The sequence below is a fragment of the Oryctolagus cuniculus genome, chromosome 10 (assembly GCF_051225735.1).
Source record: "Oryctolagus cuniculus isolate XC-2025 breed Fujian yellow rabbit chromosome 10, ASM5122573v1, whole genome shotgun sequence".
In the NCBI taxonomy this organism is placed as follows: domain Eukaryota; kingdom Metazoa; phylum Chordata; class Mammalia; order Lagomorpha; family Leporidae; genus Oryctolagus; species Oryctolagus cuniculus.
Genome location: NC_142876.1, coordinates 113,656,697 through 113,664,953, shown reverse-complemented (window position 1 = coordinate 113,664,953; position 8,257 = coordinate 113,656,697).

The window sequence follows — 8,257 nt, the reverse complement described above, 5'->3', positions numbered from 1 at the left end:
GAGAGCAGCGTACTTGGCGTGTGGGCAGCCGAGTTGGGATTGGCAGAGGAGGACTATAAAGGAGGAGAGAGACGGCATGCACCAGGAACATCTAAGGGGAACATCTAAGGGGAACACCTGTGCAGCCCCCGAGAGAGCCGGCCGGCGGTGTGCCGCTCCCCTGCGGAAGTGGGGAATGTGGCCAGGGGGAACCGCCCTTCCACGGAGGTGGAAGGGACAGTAGCCAACCCGGGAAGAACCAGCAGCAAACCCGGGGAGGGCCGAGCAGACGAAAGAACAGCGCAGGGTCCTGTGTCGTTCCTCCACGAAGAGGGGGAGCGACATAATGGTGCCGTGACTCAGATAGGAAACCCAGGACGGATAGAAAACCTAGGAGAGAAGAAATGGGAAGAAGTGGGAAAATACCGGAGAGAGAGACTAGCAAAGAGCCTAGGTGCCGGAAGAAGCTATTGAAAGCCTAGGCAGAGACTCGGATATGGACTGTGGGAAAGAAGTTAGGATTTAAAGTGAAAGCAAGAAGAAACTTAGACTCAGATACGGACTGCAGGTTGAAAGTGAAAGTGAAACCTATAAGAAACTTAGACTTGGATACGGACTGTGGGGAGAGGCCAGGAGAAATGAGGGAGGAATATTGTTGGAAGAAAACTTAGGGAAACATACTGGGTAGAGAAAAATGTTAGGGAGGATGAAGCCACGAGTGCAGGCCAAGGCGGAAACGGAAGCCATCTTGGAATTCTTCAAGTCACCCCGGGGAGCAAGAGGCGAAGATCTGGAACCAGAAGCAGAGACGTGGGCCGCCAGGTTGGAATTCGCCAGGTTAGTCCGGGGAACTTGGACTGAATGCTGGTGGTGGCGGAAACATTCGCGGAAGCCGCCGCGTGCAGAGAGAGCACGGGGCGTGAATAGATAGGGAACGCGGGGCTGGCGCGAGGCCGTGGTGCGGGCGCGAAGTGCGTGGAGACCGCGGAGCGTGCGCGCAGAGCCGGGAACCTGCCAGCGGGGCGAGGCGCCGGGAAGCCGCGCAGAGCCGTGAAGCTGCCGCGGGGCGAGGTGCCGAGAAGCAGCCTCGGGGCGAGCGCCACCGGGAAGCCGCAGGGATAAGAGAAACAGAAGTTTAGAAGTAAAATGAGAGAAATAGGAATGTTGGCAGACAGAAGTAAAATGGGAGAAATAGGGATGCCCGGAGATAGAGAAATAGAGAAATAGAAAGGCCTCCCCACAATACTGCAATGAGAAGGCTTGGATTCGGTCTGCCTGATTAGTGAGGCGATGAGCACCTGCGGGCGGCTAGCAGCTTATGCGCCGCAGGTCACCGAAGACAGGCACGTTATCAACACCAATAAGTCACCCCACAACATGGCAATGAGAGAGCTTGGATTCGGTCTGCCTGATTAGGGCGGTAAGCACCAACAGGCGGCTCGACCAGAGTATGAGCTGCAGGTCACCGAAGATAGGCACGAATCAACACCAATAAGCCTCCCCACAATATGGCGCTGAGAAGGCTTGGATTCGGTTTGCCTGATAGGTTTTGTAAGCACCTGCAGGCAGTTCTAGCAGAGTAGAGCAGGCGCTGCAGGGCACCGAACACAGGCATGCATCAGTGCCTAAAAACCTCCTCATAACATGGCGAAGAGAGGACCCAGATTCGGTTTGCCTGATTGATAGGACTTGTAAGAACCTGTGGCAACTCTAGCAAGTAGAGCAGAGTGTGTGCCGCGGGACACCGAAGACAGGCGCGTATCAACGCCAAAAAATAAAAAGAAAGGGGGATCTGTGGGGAGCAACCCGGACTAGACTGAGTTACTGGAATTAAGACTTATTCTATGCATCTGCTCTCCCACAATATGGCGCTGGGAGAGGAGAAAACAGCTTCTACACAGCTGCCTCCAGTTCAACCAATAAACTGTAGGACCTACTCCTGATTGGAGGAGAGCAGCATACTTGGCGTGTGGGCAGCCGAGTTGGGATTGGCAGAGGAGGACTATAAAGGAGGAGAGAGACGGCATGCACCAGGAACATCTAAGGGGAACACCTGTGCAGCCCCCGAGAGAGCCGGCCGGCGGTGTGCCGCTCCCCTGCGGAAGTGGGGAATGTGGCCAGGGGGAACCGCCCTTCCACGGAGGTGGAAGGGACAGTAGCCAACCCGGGAAGAACCAGCAGCAAACCCGGGGAGGGCCGAGCAGACGAAAGAACAGCGCAGGGTCCAGTGTCGTTCCTCCACGAAGAGGGGGAGCGACACAGTACCAATAATGATCTTGCTGAAAAGGAATGAAATAAATCCAATTTACAATAGCTTAAAAATTAGATATCTAGAAATACAATTAGCCAAAGAAATGAAAGATGTTTATCATGAAAATCATTAAATGCTGATAAAATAAATCATCAAAGACACACAAAAAGACAAGATGTTCCTTGTCCATGGATTGGAATAATTAATACCTTTTAAATGTCCATATTATTTAAAGCAATCTACAGTTTCAATGTAATCCATATCAAAATATCAATGAAATCTCTACATAAAAGCATCCTAAAATTCACATGGAACACAGAAGAGCCAGAATAGCCAAATAATTCGGGGGGGGGTGGGGCAGAGACCAAGCTGGAGGCATCACAGTACCTGATCTCAATGCATATTCCAAGCTACACTCATTAAACATCAGGTCAGGGGCATAAAAGCCATCACATAGAGAACCTAGACATGAATGCACGTACATATGGCTAATCAACAAAGTTGCCAAGGACATACATTGGAGAAAAAATAGACTTTTCAATAAATGGTACTGGAAAAACTGGATGTGTGTGTGTGTGTGTGTGTGTGTGTCTATGTGTTTATCCATATATATATGCAGAAGAATTAAATAAGAACCTTACCTCACCATATACAACTCATGATGATCAAAACCTAAATTTAAGACCTGTAACTCTAAAGTTTCTAGAATAAAACATATTGAGAAACCCTTCAACACATTGGTATAGGCATGTTGGAGGGTGAGGAGTGAGTTAGGATTGCCAAAAAATGCAGACAATTAGAGAAAAGCTACACAAATGGGATTATATCAAACTCAGAAGCTTCTGCCCAGCAAAGGAATCAAGAGTGAAGAGACATCGAAAAAGAGGGAGAAATAGTAGCAAGCTACTTATCTGACAAAGGGTTAAATTGCAGAAGATATCAGGAACAAAAAAGTCAGCAACAGCAAAACAGAGCAACCTATCCAGCTAAGAAATGGACAGTTTTCAAAATCAGAAATACAAATGGACACAGAAATACAAACGATTATTGGAAGCTATTATGGAAAACTATACACCAACAAATTGTAAAACTTAAAGTAGACAAATTTTGGAAATATATAACTTCTCAAAATTGAACAATGGAGCAGACCAGTAATGGGTAATTAGGTTGGGTCAGTACAGAACAGTCTCCCAACAAAGAAAAGCACAATGCCAGATGGCTTCATTGCTGACCTCTGCAATTGTTTAAGGAAGAACCAACCTCAGTTCTTCTCAGACTATTCCATTATAGTGGATGGGGTGGAACCCTACCAAACTCACTTTTGATTCTGAAACCAGACAAGGACACAACAGCAAGAACAACAAAAGGAAACTACAGACCAATATGCTAATGAGCACAGAGGCAGAAACCCAACAGAACACTAGCAAATCAAACTCAACAACACGTCAGAAAGTTCACGCACAGGACAGTTGTGAGCAGTGCTCTCCCCAGGTTGTAATTATGCAGGAGGAAATCAAGGACAATGAAGAGATGGGTGACATGTTCCACCGGGGACTCCGTGTTCTGAGATCCCCAGTGGGATCTGTCACCACCGTAGATGCTAATGTGACAGCCTGCAGAGGGATGAGCTCAGACATCCTTTCTTTAAAAGACTGCAGGTTCTTCTCAGGCGCACAGAATCCCTACACACGTCTGAGTGGGTAAGTGGTTTTTTGCCCCATAATTTGGGATCGGGGGCAGATGGGGCTTCTGTGCAGGGGACTGTGGGGGGAAACTGGGCCATGCTGAGGAGTGTGGAAGCTTCGGAGGAGACATCAGCCCCACCTGCCCTGCTCTGAGCAGAGGAGATCCCTCTGTAATGCAATAGGGAAGTTTGCTTCTTATTTAGTCCTTTAATTAAGAGTCCAAATTCATCAAAATTTTCAAAGAAAGTGATATTAGATTTTAACTTTGTTCTCATCAAAATGACTTTCATTAACTTGCTGTCGATACTCAAGTTGTATATTATTATGTTATCTACAGATTGTAATCTAAAATATTAGTTATTCATACAACTACTCATTGCCAGGGAACAGATGTTTTAAGTTTAGCTTATTAGTACAAATACTTCACATTGCCTCTCTCTTCTCATAAGTTGAATGGAACTATTACTGACTTATGTAACTTGTATAGGAAGTTAAACTCCTATAGTAGTTAAAATATAATTTCATATTCTTAAGAAAAATGTATTTGTTCAAAATATCATTTTTGGGGTGGGATCTCGCATTACCGAGTTATCTACCAGCAGTTCCCCTGAAAGCCTTTGTATTCTCAGGTTGAGTTCTAGAAACTACAAAGGAATAGTGCCAGCTTGTAAGAAAGTGCTGTGTCAGCCTGCAGTTCTCCAATGAGAGGACAAGCACAGAAAGCTGCAATGACGTTGCTATTAAAAAAATAAGGGGAGAGGCTGACAGTTTCCCCTCCAAAGCTCCAGAAACCGAGCTGTCTAAATTCCAACAGGTGCAGTGAGAGATTATTTCTGCTTATTCATCTTTTCTCTATGTACTAGTAATTTAAAATTAACTTATTTTTTAAAATGCCTCTTTTCCCACATCCTTAGCAGTCAGAGACTGAACTTACTCTGTGAGGGGGAACATGCACGTGAGTTGAACCTCACCCTGCCCGCGTCTGGCTGAAGTTCCAAATGTTTGCCAAGTGACATCTCTTCCTGCATGTGAACCTGTGTCTTCCACTTGTCACTCAGACAAGGAGAGTATGGTGATGAAGGAAAGACGATGCCGTTCAGCCAGAAACCCGCACGTGACCTCGTTGCATCTCGGGTGGCCCAGGGAGCAGGGTCTCCCACAGGAATCTCCTTTCCAGGTAAGGACAGCACAGCGTCTGAGAGGAAGCTCCATGGGGGTCCTGTCCCTCTACCTTAATGCAGGTCCCTTTTCCTGACTTCTCTCAAGACAGGTTTTAAAATGTGGATATTGTGAACATTCTATCCACCAGAGTGACCACTGAGCTGTGCTTCACAATCTGTTCAATTCTGAAACAATGGCCGGTTCCCACCCCTACAGTTCTCAGAGTTAGCTGCCATTCATTTGCTCAAAGGTTCTCCACCTGTTCCATCCTCACATCCTTGGTGCTGTATTTCACAGCATCTCTGCACACAGTCCTGACGTCTGAGTGGGGATGATGTCGCCTTCCTGGATGTGCCAGCCACTTCCATCCCACCCCAAGCTCTTCAGCTTCCCAGCTGGAGCTGTGCCACAAGTCAGCTGCTGCTGTTTAACCTCAGCCCCACATCCATGTGCATGAAGCCTGCTCACTCTCACCTACCAGCCAGTTCCCTCTCGTCCATCTATTCAGTAACATAAGGAAGGTGATGAGAGTGAGGCTTGGGATCTCATGATGGCCAGGTTGAGTTCTTGGATGACAAGCCAAAGTATGCCCTTTCATGGACGTTCAGCTGCACAGGTACTGCTTAGCACTGGGCATAAATCATGTAATTTGCACATCGTCTCAACCCTGTGAACGCTGACACACAGGCTGCAGATAGCAGAGGCATCCTCCCTACCTTCCATCACCCTGTTCCCACACATCCACAAGGCCACAGGCACCTGGGCCTGCCCTGGGGTCTGCTGAGGGGCTTCCTCCTCCAGTTGCACCATCCACTTCTCTACTGACCCCCAGGTGGTGTGCATTGACCTGGACATTGGTCCCTGCTTTGGGGCCCATTGTATGTTCTCACATTTCACAAGGCAGCCCATGATGTAGGTGATCAAAGACTACAGAAGTTCTGGAGTGATTGCTTTTGGGAACACAAGAGTCTTAACTGCATCCTCTTCCTTCCAAGACCACCCACCCCTGACTTTCAGCTCTCGGGAGTGAATATTCCATTTCTTTGAAAATCCTTTTGCCCTGTGTCTTTCTTTTTCTCATCTGTCACATGGACTTACGTTTCCCTTCCCCAAGGTGGCTTCTGCAGACAGCCTGTTTCAGAAGTCTTTGTGGGACGTTCGTCATAGGTACAAAATGCCAAGTCCCTTGAAGGCACCTAACTCTCCACAGTGCATTATGTGACTTTGGTGTGTGGCACTGTAGGACACCCAAGGACCTTCTCAGGCTCAGCACACCTGGGAACCTTATTTGAGGAGGGTCTCCTTGCTCACCCTGCTGATGGATGAGAGCCCTGCCCTGTCCTCTGATCTCCTAGACTGCACTGTGCTGGTCAGGTGTGCGTGTGACAAGGAGCAGCTGGGAGAGGACCTGCTAAGAGCATTGTTTCAGTTCATTTGTTTAAAGGGTCCATGTTCAGCAGAGTGGTCTCTAGTAGAAATGATCTATTAGCACAGAAAGAGTGATATACCCTTACAATGCTCACACACTGGATGCTGTTTTAGTAGAATTAAGCAACGTGTATCTGAGGGGTTTCTCTGGTGCTGTCTTGTGTGATCCAATCTTTGGACACAGAAGACTGGAGAACTATTTTGTGTCTCTCTTGTCAATACCTGGAGGAAAGTTAAGTTGCTCTTTGTGATTAACAAAATTGTCACTATCCTTAATCCATATTCTGGAAATCAAGATAATTTTTCCCTGCTTCTACTGTGGCATTTCACCACTAAAAAAATAAGTTTCCAGTGTTTTCAAAGTAATATTTCACCCAAGCAAAGATTTCCTGAATATTATTACAAATTCATGTCACTGGTACACTGCAGCTTTACCTAAACCACTTACATCTGCAGCAGTAGCTTCCTAAGTGACACTGAACATAATACAAGCAGCCTTGATTCACAGAGATTAAAACACACTACTTGGAGGGTTTTACCACGCTGTGTGTTTGCCAGGTTCAGGCTTCAAGAATCAGTTAAACTTAACACACACAAGGTCTCTATTTCACAAAAATTAAATGACTTAAGGTAATTTTAGAACTATCCTGAATATTAGTTATTAAATGATAATGTGAATCTATTTCAAGTAATTACTTTTAAAACAAGTGTTTAAGTTTTTATCAGTTTGAAAGGCAGAGAGCAGACACAGAGAGCAATCTTCCATCTACTGGTTCATTGCCCAAATGCCCACAATGGAGGAGGCTGGGCCAAGCCAAAGCCAGGAGCTCAGAACTCACCATATGGGTTTTCCATGAGGGTGGCAGGGATCCAACTGCTTAAGCCTTCACCTGCTGCCTCCCAGGGTGTGCATTGGCAGGGGTCTAGAATCAGAAGCAGGGCTGGAACTCAAACCCAGGCCCTCTGACCTGGGATGTGGGCATTCCAAGTGGTCTCTTACAAATTGCATCAAATGCCTCTCTCTGACTTTAAAAACAATACTGACAGACGACGTGTTGGAGAGGAAGTGAAAAGCTCACATGGTGCTGGTGGAAATGTGAAGTTGTATAGCCACTCTGGCAAACAGCATGGCACTTTCGTTTAAAGATTAGCATGATATTTTTTCACCTTGCATAAAACATACACACAAAAATGGCAGTACACAGACATAACAGAATATCAGCACGGCAACTGCCAGAGATCCATGAAGCTTGAAGGCGGTGGGCCCTGGATTAATAATTTACCATCAGTCTTCCTGAAGGACCATGGAGGCAATCTGAAACGAGCTCAACAAATCCTGCTACCCACCTGATCATTACTTTGGAAAAATGTTAACTTTTTCTCATGCTGTTCATTTTCACCTTAAAAAAATCCACACTTGTCAGACTTTAACAAAGTAGGCACCTGAGTTCTGAAGAGTTTTGTGGCATCTCATGTTCAGGAAATCAGCATTCTGCCTCTCTTTCGTGCCTTACATGATGGAACCACATGGTCCAAGGAGCCATGACATAATTGTGCCACATACCTCTACTGTCAAATGATAATTCTTTTTAAATATATCTTTGGAAATATTTTGCAGTGTTACAGAACTTCTTTTTATGGGGTTCAATAAAATCTCATACACATATTCCAGAGGAAACTGTCACCAGTATGTCATCATCTCATTTTCTAGTGTAATTTTTACTCCTGGAAATCTTGAGTCTAGAAAACATCT